The sequence below is a fragment of the Chiloscyllium plagiosum genome, unplaced genomic scaffold (genome assembly GCF_037043375.1).
Source record: "Chiloscyllium plagiosum isolate Xiang-an unplaced genomic scaffold, Cpla_swu_hap1 HiC_scaffold_3, whole genome shotgun sequence".
NCBI classification, from domain to species: domain Eukaryota; kingdom Metazoa; phylum Chordata; class Chondrichthyes; order Orectolobiformes; family Hemiscylliidae; genus Chiloscyllium; species Chiloscyllium plagiosum.
Window position 1 is genome coordinate 123,467,679 of NW_028270141.1, and position 14,092 is coordinate 123,481,770.

At 48.1% G+C, this 14,092-nt stretch overlaps 1 non-coding gene across 1 annotated transcript; it reads left to right on the forward strand.

Moving 5' to 3' along the window:
- Nucleotides 1-11,040: 11,040 nt before the first annotated feature.
- On the forward strand, nucleotides 11,041-11,159 carry LOC148150915 (5S ribosomal RNA). Its single transcript, XR_015756222.1, has one exon. It is a non-coding gene; the product is annotated as a 5S ribosomal RNA (ribosomal RNA).
- The last annotated feature ends 2,933 nt before the right edge of the window (nucleotides 11,160-14,092 follow it).

Sequence of the window (14,092 nt, forward strand, 5' to 3'; positions counted from 1 at the left end):
AGTAATAGGGTGGTTGTTATGGGGGACTTTAACTTTCCTGGTATTGATTGGGAAAGCTATAGCTCCAGTTCGTTAGATGGGTCAGTGTTTGTTCAATGTGTGCAGGAGAGTTTCCTGACAGAATATGTAGACAGGCCAACAAGAGGTGAGGCCATACTGGATTTGGTTCTGGGTAACGAACCAGGCCAGGTGTTAGAATTAGAGGTAGGTGAGCACTTTGGGGATAGTGACCATAATTCGGTGATTTTTACTCTCGTGATGGAGAGGGATAAGTGTGTACTACAGGGCAAGAGTTATAGCTGGGGTCAGGGAAATTATGATGCGGTGAGGCATGACTTAGGATGTGTGGCTTGGAAAAGTAGACTCCAAGGCAAGAGTGTAAATGATATGTGGAGCTTGTTCAAGGAGCAACTATTGAGTGTCCTTGATAATTATGTACCTGTCAGGCAGGGAGGAAAGGGTCGTGCGAGGGAGCCGTGGTTTAATAAGGAATTGGAATCCCTTGTTAAATGGAAGAGGGCGGCCTATCTCAAGATGAGACGTGAAGGTTCAATTGGGGCGATTGAGAGTTATAGGGTAGCCAGGAAGGACCTGAAGAGAGAGCTAAGAGCAGCAAGGAGGGGACATGAAAGGTCCTTAGTCGGTAGGATTAGGGAAAACCCTAAGGCTTTCTATAGGTATGTTAGGAATAAAAGAATGACTAGGGTAGGAATAGGTCCAGTCAAGGATAGTAGTGGGAAGTTGCGTGTGGAGGCGGAAGAGATTGGGGAGACACTGAATGAATACTTTTCTTCAGTATTTACTCAGGAACAGGGCATTGTCGTCGATGTGAATACTGAGTCACAAATAAGTAGAATGGATGGCTTTGAGGTATGTAGAGAAGAGGTGTTGGAAATCCTGGAAAAGGTGAAAATAGATAAGTCTCCTGGGCCTGATGGCATTTATCCTAGGATTCTCTGGGAAGCAAGGGAGGAGATTGCAGAGCCATTGGCCTTGATGTTTATGTCCTCTTTGTCTACAGGAGTAGTGCCAGAAGACTGGAGGATAGCAAATGTGGTTCCCTTGTTCAAAAAGGGGAGTAGGGATAACCCTAGTAACTATAGGCCGGTGAGTCTCACTTCTGTTGTGGGCAAAGTCTTAGAGAGAATTGTAAGGGATAGGATTTATGCATGTGCGAGATAGGGGACTCTGCGACCCCCCCCCCATCAGGCACTCTGCTTCCCTTCCCAAGAACAAAGACACGGAGGAGTTCGTCCAAAACTATTTATTCAATTCTGCAGAACCGGGTGTTACCTCAATGGCTTCCCACGAGGCACACACACAGATTGTAATCCCCGCACGTTATATACATGTAGGAGTGGGCGGGGCCTTCTACTGTCTCAGCCAATGAGTGTTAAAGTTCCCCACTGTCCACCTGATGGATGAGATTATTTGGATATTCACCCAGCCAATCAGTGTTCGAGTTCCCCGCTTCTCCCTTATATGGATGATGACGTACAGCCGTGGTTGTGGGCGGTCCCTCAGCCACGAGGAAAGCTGTTTCCATTGTTCCATTCATGAAAATCTGGGGGAGTGTCTGCTCGTGCTTACTACAAGGTAGAGAAGACTAAAATGGTGGCTTTGTACTTACTATGTGCTTACTACAACAGTTAATGATTTAAAAATCCCCCGTGTCTTTTCTTACGGTTTGTAATTTTTAAACTGGGAGTTTCTTCTCCAGGGCGTCCAATAGCTCCCGAGCTTGTTTATCAAGCTGCCCGTCTCTAATGCTACCCCCGCCCAAGAGGGATTCAGACTGTTCTATCTCGAGGTTCATCCTTTCGACCTGCCCATAAGGAACATCCCTCTTAGTAAGGGCGGTTTCGATCAGTCGCTGAGTTAACCCCCTGGCGCAGGGAATGATACAACACCCGAGGGCAGTTAGTACCCCTGCCACCACTATACATGAGACGAGAAAGGAAACGACCACCCCCTTCCATTTACCGAACCAAGCTTCCAACCAACTCGTGAGGCCAGAATCGATGCCCGAGTTTTCGGCGAGTTCATCCGCCAATGTGGTGAGCCCATCCAGGGCGCGGGTGATGGACCCATCAGGGGCTGTGTTGTTGGGGATGAAAGTGCAGCACTGAGTGCCTATCATGACACAAACACCCCCCTTCTCTGCTAACATCATGTCCAGGGCCAACCTATTTTCCCACGCCATTCTGCTAGTCCCTTCACTGCATCCCGAGTATAATTAATGAACCTCTGCTGATTGTAGTAAATATAATTAATCCAATCCACGTTCTTATTGATGGTAACCCACCAGAACAGTGACAACTCAAAACCCGCCGCTATCTGGTTCCTAGCCTTGTATTCATCAGGAACACCCCTGGGGACCCCTATGACATCTAAATATATGTTATCATCAAAAGAGGTCTCCAAAGCCCTTAGTTCTTCTACTGGAACGGGGTTGCTCTTGTTTTTCGAATGCCACGGTGAATGGGATGGCCAATTGAATGATTGCACAAGTGCCCGCCCATTTTTGGGGCAGGGTCGGTCGCAGAATCCTCCCACCACAGTACCACCAGAGGTCTGCCCTAGGCACATGAATGTGGGAGTAATTCCTGCCCCCGGTAGTTTCGTTGACCCGCCGAATTGATCCGCTGCACTTGTCAAATGTCCCCACATCATTGTCCCATTGCGGTCCCGTCCAAGAGACGCAGGCTTGGTGCGTACCCGTTACCCCTGTGAATGACGGAGGGCGGGGCGCCCCTTTAGACCTGACGGGAGGAAACTTCAAACTTAAGGGTCGACAAGTGGGGTCGTTCCAGGCCTCTCGGTCCTGGTACAGCCTTACCATGCAGTCCAAGGCTTGTGGATGTTTCTCCCATCCCAGCGGGAATGGGACCACCTGAGGGTTAGGACGGGCACCCGTGCACGCGTAGCAATCACTCTTTTTCATGCTCCTTACCGTATATTTGACCCATTCCATCCAGGCATTCGCCTCCCCGTATCCCGTTTCTATTTCAAAGGTCCTTTCCAAGTCCATCACCTCAATTATCCTAACCTTTTCCTGCTCATCGGGGGTGGATGAGGCCCCAGACCCAGCTTCAATGACCGTGATGGTTGTGCAGCACAGCTGCAACCCCTTCTGTCCTGCCTGGCCCCCAACCCTAATACCCAGGATCGTTCCATTAAGGCTCGTCCCGTTGTTCCCCAAGGTCTTTATGGTCAGATAGAGTGGATTGCACTGATTCTGCTCACAATTCCGCCCAGGGGTGATGGGATCACGGACAATTGACACCATAGCCTGGACCCCGGGGGCCAGAGGCCTATTGATGCCTTCTTTGCCATGCAACTGTAATACTAACGTCTGACCCTGGAATCCCCTTTCTCTCTCTAGGTTACGCTTAGTCTGATTCAGTTCACTTTTAGTCGCACAGGGCACCAACCCACATAGGTCTAAACTAAGTGTCTGTGTTGGCTTGTTGACGGGAACGGAGATGGAGAGCCACCGACGGTCCTCTGCCTGTTTTTTTCCAGAGGCCGAATTGGGTAACACGCACACTATGACCCAGCCGAAGGATAATGGCAAAGCAAGTTAACAATACGATTGACTGCATTTTGTTGCAACACTCGTGTCCGGCCGGAGGACACAGTCCTTTAAACTCGCCAAAGTCCAATTAGTCTGTTCTCAGGGTCTCTGTTCCTTAGATGCCTCTGTCAGAGAGGTTTGTTTGTCCTCCGTCGGTTGTGGCACCGGTCCCTTGATCCGAGTATAATGTGTCCAGCCCTTTTCGGCCGTGCGGACAGCCGTTTCGGTAGTCAAAAGTACTAGGAAGGGACCGTCCCAAGTTGGTTCGAGGGTGCGTTGCTTCCAGCTTTTAATCAGGACCCACTGACCCGGCTTGATGGTGTGCACCGCAAACTCGAGGGGCGGCGTCTGTGCCAAAAGTCCCTGTTGGCGTAAACGAGATAGAGCAGACCCCAGAGCCACCACATATTTTTGCACAAACATGTCCCGAGACTCGAATAAGGGAGGTTCTCCCTACGGCCCATGGAACGGGAGGCCAAACAGCATTTCGTAAGGGGAGACGCCCAAATCCCGTCTTGGCTGGGTGCGAATTTGCAACAGGGCGAGGGGTAGGCATTTGGTAACTGTCTTCAGGCCCTGCCTCCCTTCCCAAGAGATGGGGTATTGGTGCACTCTGACGTCGGGGCTCTGGGGCTTTAATTTTACCTCCACAGGTCGAATTGCGAGCCCCCCCCCCGGTTCCCTTTGGCGACCCAACCCTAGGGTCTATCTCTGTCAATCGGGACTCACTAAGGTATGACATGGTAATGGCTAATTCTTCCTCTTCTCCCACTTCTATTCGTAGTCCGAAACGGACTATTAAATCCCGTCCCAACAACCCATAGGGAAGGTGCGGGAGGTGAAGGAGTTCCACTTAGAGCTCCTCCTCCTCCAGCCGCAAGGGTTGTGGTTCAAATATTCTTGCACTGAAAACCCCACCCTTTACTCCTGAAATGTTTAATGTTTTAGCCTGGAAGCCAACCCCCCTAGGATGGAGGGGGATTGAGGACCTGCCGGCACCTGTGTCAACTAAGAAAGTAACATCTTGTCTAAATGGGCCCACCCGTAAATTTACCAGGGGTTCTTGGTAGGCCAGTGTTCCGATCCTCCCCTGACTTCCCTAATCCATTTGTTCGCGCTCCATTTCATACATCCCTTCTCGCTCCCTTTTAAAATCGGGACAATCCCTCTTGAAGTGTCCCAGTTTCCTGCAATGGTAACATCCGGCCGCCTGAGACCGTTCGATTCCATAAGATCCTCCTCTCCCACTTTTGCCCCGTCTCGCTCCTCTCCCTCTCCAACTTTCCCTCGACCTTCCTCTTTCCATCCCATAACCTTCTTCCCCCATTCCGGTGGATTTACAAGCTTCCCGTACGGCTGCCACCATCATTTTTGTCTTCTGTTTCTCCCTTATTACATCCCTCTGAATGTACACCTTCTGTGCTTCCCGTAATAATTCTGCAACATCTTTTTCAGCCCAATCCTCCACTTTCTGTAATTTCTTCTGAATGTCAGGCCATGACTTAGTCACAAAGTGCACCTTAAGCATGCCCTTGCCTATTTTCCCATCGGGGTCTAAACCTGAATACTTTCGCATGGACTCCCGCAAACGGTCTAAAAACTCACTCGGGGATTCATCCTTTTTCTGTCCAACTTCGAATGCTTTCGCTAAATTCCGCTGTTTAGGCACGCAGGTTTTGATTCCCCTGATTATAAGGTTTCTGAGATCTGTCATATTGGCCCGTCCCCCCTCGTCATTATGATCCCACCGGGGGTCCTCTAAGGGGTACTTCTGCTCTCCACGCTGAGGGCCGTCCTGATGCTCCCTATCCCAAATGGCCATTGCACTATTCCGGATCATGACAATTTCTTCGTAATTAAATAGTATTCTCATCATGGCCTGCAATTCGGCCCATGTGTATATACTGGGCCCCAGAAATTGATCTAATTGTGTTCCCACACTGACAGGGTCGTCCAGTAGACGGGTGTGGTGAAACGGTTAAAAATTATGTCCCAATACATGTGTGAATCTAACCGGAATGGAGGTATTGCTTAGTCCCGTGTGAATCTTATTACACACCTCCCCGTGTGAATCTTCTTATCTGTATGTAACCAGAATGGAATGTGTTTTTTAGCCTTGCTCTGCTGTTCACATGAATGTTTATATCTGGAAAAGAGTATATCAGCTGGAAAAGTCTCCAGTTCGGTGAGTCTGCTCCGGGGTTACGTTTAACCGCCGAGCGTGGGTTGTTGGCAACCGCTCTACGAGAACTGACGGCTCCCAGTTCCGGTAACATGTAGAGTGAGTATAAGCCAGACCCGGGAGTCTGCTCCGGGGTTACGTTTAACCGCCGAGCGTGGGTTGTTGGCAACCGCTCTACGAGAACTGACGGCTCCCAGTTCCGGTAACATGTAGAGTGAGTATAAGCCAGACCCGTTGTAAGTATGAGACCTGGTTGTGGCGACGCTGCGGGGAATAAAATGCTCATATTCTAGCAGACTCGCCTCTTGGTCGTTTGTTCTGTGTCAGACTACTCTCCTACGAACCTGACCTTGAGAATTTTTTAAAACATTTGGCGTAGTCGGCAGGATCAATCGCAATTGAGGAGAGATTTTGATACAGAACAATGTTTTGGAAAAAGACTAAGAAACCAGAAGAACAAACTGTGGAAGTCCCGACCGTCCCGGGATGGCATGGATGTGGGCATGTACGTGGCAGTTTGTTTGAGAAATGGTGGGGGGCGACCGGAGGAACCCCAGGGTCGCTGCTGTCCACCCTTGAGAGGATCCCAGTCCTGCCGAAGAACCCCTTGCCTGGGGTACAGCGGAGGATGTGGGCATGTCCAAAAAGCTGAAGCGGAGTTAACAGAATTGAATGGGATTGAACTGAACTGAACTGAGTGGAACTGAAGTGAATCAAATTGAACGGAACAAAATGGAACTGAGCTAAATTGAATTGAAATGGACGGAACTGAATTGAACACAATTGAATTGAACTGAACAGACCTGAACTGAGCTGAATTGAACTACACTGAATTGACTGAACTGAAATTAACTGAAACGAATTGAACTGAATTAAGCATAATGTAACACATGTATTGGGCCAAGCAGTGGAATGTGGTGTAAAATTATGTCCCAATACATGTGTGAATCATAATGTAACACATGTATTGGGCCAAGCAGTGGAATGTGGTGTAAAATTATGTCCCAATACATGTGTGAATCATAATGTAACACATGTATTGGGCCAAGCAGTGGAATGTGGTGAAACGGTTAAAAATTATGTCCCAATACATGTGTGAATCTAACCGGAATGGAGGTGTTGCTTAGTCCCGTGTGAATCTTATTACACACCTCCCCGTGTGAATCTTCTTATCTGTATGTAACCAGAATGGAATGTGTTTTTTAGCCTTGCTCTGCTGTTCACATGAATGTTTATATCTGGAAAAGAGTATATCAGCTGGAAAAGTCTCCAGTTCGGTGAGTCTGCTCCGGGGTTACGTTTAACCGCCGAGCGTGGGTTGTTGGCAACCGCTCTACGAGAACTGACGGCTCCCAGTTCCGGTAACATGTAGAGTGAGTATAAGCAGACCCGGGAGTCTGCTCCGGGGTTACGTTTAACCGCCGAGCGTGGGTTGTTGGCAACCGCTCTACGAGAACTGACGGCTCCCAGTTCCGGTAACATGTAGAGTGAGTATAAGCCAGACCCGTTGTAAGTATGAGACCTGGTTGTGGCGACGCTGCGGGGAATAAAATGCTCATATTCTAGCAGACTCGCCTCTTGGTCGTTTGTTCTGTGTCAGACTACTCTCCTACGAACCTGACCTTGAGAATTTTTTAAAACAACGGGGTAGTTCATTACGGAGTTGTCGGATATCCCCAGAATTTAAAGGTTGTACTACGAATCCGGTCCGTTCGTTCCCAAACAGCACCTCTCGTAAAGGGTTCATCTGTTCAACATTGTTAACCCTCTCAGCACCCAATCTCTCTTCTTGATCTCTCCGCATCTCAATTCGGGCTGATCTCCTAATGCCTGGGGTGGGCTCTTCTTCCCTTCCTGTGTCCCCCCCAGCAGGCTCTCCCTCACTGAGCATGACCTGCCGGGAACCGGGATTATCCGACGCAGGAGGGAGGTCCGCGCTGGACGCCTGGCCATGCGCGGGTTGTACATACGGGGGCGGGGCAGAAGGGGGCAAACCGTCGGTGAGGACGTCCCAAGACTTCTGGGGCTTTCTCGGGTCTGTTTGGGGAATTAGAGGATAGAGACTCGTGGGGTCCCCGCAGTCACTCGCCAACCAGGCGGCGGCGTATTTGCTCTCTTCTGGGTCAAACGGCTGTTTTCTGTTAACATATATATATTTAGGAGTTGACACACCCAGTCTTCATCAGACCCATACTCGGGCCAAACTACCGAGGGGGCGCGGATAGGTTCTTTGGTCCATATAAAACAACAATATTTTATCATGGTCTCTTTCTTTAAGTCCTTTGTCCTACTGCTTTCCGTCCATAAACTCAATTTCCGACCTAGTGGACTATCGGGGGGTATTTCTTTTCCATTTACAGTCCTCCCTGACTTGTCCTTAATGGACCTAGAAGTCTGATTTCCCATGGTCTATCTTCGGTCCTGGTCTTAAACGCCTAAAGCATTTTCACAGATAACCGTCAAAACCACAATTTCCCGTGGTCTATCTTCGGTCCTGGTCTTAAACGCCTAAAGCATTTTCACAGATAACCGTCAAAACCACAATTTCCCATGGTCTATCTTCGGTCCTGGTCTTAAACGCCTAAAGCATTTTCACAGATAACCGTCAAAACCACAATTTCCCGTGGTTTATCTTCGGTCCTGGTCTTAAACGCCTAAAGCGTTTTCACAGATGACCGTCAAAACCACGCGGCCAACAAGGAAGAACAAAAGAATCTCTTACCTTGATCCATGCACGGAGTTGTCTGGCCTTTTTAAATGTGTGTACCCCCGTGTATAGTCACTAACCGGTCGTCCCAACACTCGTCCGTGTGTTCCTTTTCCAGGATTCAAAATTATTTTAATGAGCCGGGTCACTCTCTTGGCCGACGGCTGACGGACCAAGCCGATCCAGTGAGCAGTATAAATATATACCAGACGCGTCTTTTTGTATCAGACTTGATCCACGAGCCGAAGAGAGCCCCGGCAATAATTATTGCATCCCAGACGAGCCCCCAATTGTGCAGGATAGGGGACTCTGCGACCCCCATCAGGCACTCTGCTTCCCTTCCCAAGAACAAAGACATGGAGGAGTTCGTCCAAAACTATTTATTCAATTCTGCAGAACCAGGTGTTACCTCAATGGCTTCCCACGAGGCACACACACAGATTGTAATCCCCGCACGTTATATACATGTAGGAGTGGGCGGGGCCTTCTACTGTCTCAGCCAATGAGTGTTAAAGTTCCCCACTGTACTCCTGATGGATGAGATTATTTGGTTATTCACCCAGCCAATCAGTGTTCGAGTTCCCCGCTTCTCCCTTATATGGATGATGACGTACAGCCGTGGTTGTGGGCGGTCCCTCAGCCACGAGGAAAGCTGTTTCCATTGTTCCATTCATGAAAATCTGGGGGAGTGTCTGCTCGTGCTTACTACAAGGTAGAGAAGACTAAAATGGTGGCTTTGTACTTACTATGTGCTTACTACAACAGTTAATGATTTAAAAATTACACAACCCCCTACATGCACATCTGGATAGGAATAATGTGATCAAGGATAGTCAGCATGGTTTTGTGAAGGGCAGATCGTGCCTCACAAACCTTATTGAATTCTTTGAAAAGGTGACGAAGGAGGTTGATGAGGGGAAAGCGGTAGATGTGGTATATATGGATTTTAGTAAGGCGTTTGATAAGGTTCCCCATGGTAGGCTACTGCAGAAAATACGGAGATATGGCATTGAGGGTGAGTTGGAGGTTTGGATTAGGAATTGGCTGGATGGAAGAAGACAGAGGGTAGTAGTTGATGGCAAAGTTTCTTCATGGAGTGCCGTCACTAGCGGTGTTCCGCAAGGATCTGTTTTGGGACCATTGCTGTTTGTCATTTTTATAAATGACCTGGAAGAGGGGTTAGAAGGTTGGGTGAGCAAGTTTGCGGATGATACGAAAGTCGGAGGAGTTGTTGACAGTGAGGAAGGATGTGGCAGGTTACAGCAGGATATAGAGAAGATGCAGAGCTGGGCAGAAAGGTGGCAAATGGAATTCAATGTAGCTAAGTGTGAGGTGATTCACTTTGGGAAGAATAACAAAAAGATGGGGTACTGGGCTAATGGTCGGATACTTGGTAATGTGGATGAGCAGAGGGATCTTGGTGTCCATGTACACAGATCTCTGAAAGTTGCCACCCAGGTAAATAGTGCGGTGAGGAAGGCATATGGCGTACTGGCTTTTATTGGTAGAGGAATTGAGTTCCGGAGTCCTGAGGTCATGATGCAGTTGTATAAGACTCTGGTGCGGCCGCATCTGGAATATTGTGTGCAGTTTTTGGTCGCCATACTATAGGAAGGATGTGGAGGCACTGGAACGGGTGCAGAGGAGGTTTACCAGGATGTTGCCTGGTATGGAAGGAAGATCGTATGAGGAAAGACTGAGACACTTGGGGCTGTTTTCATTAGAGAAAAGAAGGTTTAGGGGTGACTTGATTGAGGTGTACAAGATGATTAGGGGGTTAGATAGGGTTGACAGTGTGAACCTTTTCCCGCGTATGGAGTCGGGTATTACAAGGGGGCATAGCTTTAAATTAAGGGGGGGTAGATATAGGACTGAAGTTAGGGGTAGGTTCTTCACTCAGCGAGTCGTACGTTCATGGAATGCCCTGCCAGTAGCAGTGGTGGACTCTCCCTCTTTATGGGCATTTAAGCGGGCATTGGATAGGTATATGGAGGATAGTGGGTTAGGAGAGGTTAGGTGGGCTTGGATCGGCGCAACATCGAGGGCCAAAGGGCCTGTACTGCGCTGTATTCTTCTATCTATCTATCTTCTATCTATCTATCTATCCAGGTCACCCTGTAATCTCCTAACATCCTCATCACAATTCACCCTGCCACCCAGCTGATGAAATTTGCGAATGTTATTGCTAATACCATCTTGTATATCCTGAAGATAGATTGTAAAAAGCTGCGGTCCCAGTACTGATCCCTGCGGTACCCCACTGGTCAGTGCCTGGCATTCCGAAATGGAGGGGTGGAGGAGTGTGGAAGGATGAGAGAATGCAGGCTGCAGCCCTCTGAAGCAGGGGGAGGGCTTGCAGTTGGCCTGTGTGGGGATGTGGGAGACTACAGGAGCCTGGTGGGCAAGGGCTGGCTGAAAGGCAGCTGGAGGGACGGAGGGAGGGAAGCACGCACGGAGGCGGAAGAGCAAAGAGAAAAGAGAAAAAAAAGCCAAAGGGGATAAAGAGAAAGAGCAAGAAAGAAAATGTGGCTGGCCAGCACGCCTTGAAGTAGGGAGACAAAGGCAGGGGCCAGCGCCTTCGGCCATACTAGTCTGAAAACGCCCGATCTCGTCTGATCTCGGAAGCTAAGCAGACTCAGGCCTGGTTAGTACTTGGATGGGAGACCGCCGGGGAATACCAGGTGCAGTAGGCTTTTTCCGCCAGCAGTGGCTGCTCAAGTCACCCCTCTGCACTTGTCTTGTGCCAGGCAATGGAGCGGCAGGTTATTTTTGCTGCTGCTGTGCCTGGCATCAGTCTCCTGCAGGCACGAGACACGGAGGGGAGGAGAGCGGAGCGCTGCCAAAATCAGCAAGAAAGGCGGAAAGAAAGGGATTGGGGCTGCACGCTGTCTGCGGGTGGCAGTCAGGAAAGGCGGACAATAGACAATAGGTGCAGGAGTTGGCCATTCTGCCCTTCCAGCCTGCACCACCATTCAATATGATCATGGCTGATCATCCTTAATCAGTATCCTGTTCCTGCCTTATCTCCATAACCCTTGATTCCACTATCCTTGAGAGCTCTATCCAAATCTTTCTTAAATGTATCCAGAGACTGGGCCTCCACTGCCCTCTGGGGCAGAGCATTCCACACAGCCACCACTCTCTGGGTGAAGAAGTTTCTCCTCATCTCTGTCCTAAATGGTCTACCCCGTATTTTTAAGCTGTGTCCTCTGTTTCGGCACTCACCCCGCAGCGGAAACATGTTGCCTGCCGCCAGAGTGTCCAATCCTTTAATCATCTTATATGTCTCAACCAGATCCCCTCTCAGTCTTCTAAACTCAAGGGTACACAAGCCCAGTCGCTCCAGTCTTTCAGTGTAAGGTAATCCCGCCATTCCAGGAATTGACCTCGTGAACCTACGCTGCATTCCCTCAATAGCCAGAATGTCTCTCCTCAAATTTGGAGACCAGAACTGCACACAGTACTCCAGGTGTGGTCTCACCAGGGCCCTGTACAGCTGCAGAAGAACCTCTTTGCTTCTATACTCAATCCCTCTTGTTATGAAGGCCAGCATGCTATTAGCCTTCTTCACTACCTGCTGTACCTGCATGCTTACCTTCATTGAGTGGTGTACAATGTGAGAAACAAAAGCTCACTCACTTTAATAATTTCAGTCCGAGACTAATTTCTGATCGGCCATTTATTTGTACACCTATAGATGGGTGCTTTGTCTAACTAATTGGTAAGGTAATGACAAAATGCACACTTTATCCAAAAAACCCTCGCAATTTATACCATATGTTTTCCTTATTCCATTGTCTGTTCCCTGCTTCGCTTACGTCACTCATTTCCTTAAGACTTATCCCACAACTTCTGTTTATCCTGTTTTGTCCGTGACAAACTCTTATCTCTGACTCCCATAAGGGTGTTTGACGTCAGTCTATTATAGATTATTGATTAGGCATATCTTTTCTTCTATCAGCATCTATTTCCATCCAGAGGCCACTTTGACCTCTTTGATTAGGGTTAGTTCCTGTGTCTTGAGGAGGGGAAACAGATGCTTTCCTGTTTGCCCATATATCCACCATTGTTCTGTATTCATGTCTCATGCTTTCTTTTTGTTGAATATGTATTTTCTCATTCCTATTCTGTATCAGAATTTATACTTGCAGAAATAACATTAATTCATTTATATCCCACAATTTCCCCTTTTTCTTTTCATTGCTATCTGTTATCTTCTGCATTTTTGTCTCCTTTTTTTTCTTAACATTGTTCCCAAAATTCGCAAGCATCATTTCAGAGATTTCATCCATCTTAGTCTCACTCATCTCCTTATTATTTAGTTGATAAAGTTCCTCTGTCTGATTCCCCTCAGGGGCATTCGTTTCATCAAGGCTGTTTCACTCAGCCTCTGGGTGAGCCCTCGTATACAGGGTATGATACAACAGCCAATGGCCACCAATATCCCGACTACTACTATCAGGGAAGTAAGGATAGAAACCACCACCCCCTTCCATTTTCCAAACCAGGATTCAAGCCACCCTGTGAGAGATGTGTCTACTCCTGAATTCTCAGCCAGTTCCTCTGCTAAGGTAGTCAATCCCCGTAAGGCCCGAGTAATCGAACCATCAGGCGCAGTGTTATTAGGAATAAAGGTACAACAGCTTCCTCCTAACATCACACATACACCCCCTTTCTCTGCTAAAATCATATCAAGGGCTATTCTATTTTCCCATGCCATCCTACTCGTCGCATCAAGCTGTTCTGATATTCCTTTAACCGCATCTCTTGTATAATTTATAAATCGCTGCTGATTATAAAAAATGTAATTTATCCAGTCTACATTTTTATTAATTGTTACCCACCAAAAGAGAGCTGACTCAAAGCCTGCTGCAATCTGGTTACGAGCTTTGAATTCAGGTACTCCCCTAGGGACTCCTACCGAATCGAGATAAATCCTGTCATCAAAAGAAGTATCTAACAGTAATCTCTTACCCCTTCCCTTTTTCCCTACTATCTTTTCCTTCTCAAATGCCAGGGTAAATGGAATTGCCAATTGTACAATTGCACATATCCCTCTCCAATCCGGAGGTAGGGTGGGTCTCAATATTTTTCCTCCACAGTACCACCACAGATCCGCTCGGGGAACCTTTAATGCTGAGTAGTTCCCTCCCTTCTCCGTTTCGGTAACATTCTTAATCTCTGTACATAATTTCAGCTCCCCCAAATGTCTCGACCGACTCGTACCTCGCCTGTGCACACATGACGTGTGATTTCCAACTGCGGCGGAAAATGTGGGGGGAACTTTTGCATCTTTCTCCTCCAAGGGAGGGAACATCAGAGATAGGGAGGTACAATTCCTATCATTCCATGCAGTCTCATCCTGATACAGGGCTATCATACATTTCATGCCCTTCCTGTCTCGCTTCCACCCGAGCGGAAAGGGAACCACCTGGGCCACTGGCCTACCGGAGGCACATGCATAGCAATTGCTCTTGTTCAGACTTTTTACAGTATACTTTACTCATTCAACCCAGGCATTTGCATCCCCGTACCCAGTCTCTATCTCGATGGTCTGTTTCAAATCCTTTACCTCTATAATTTTTACTACTTTAGGATCATTGGGAGGGGTGAAAGGTTGTATCTC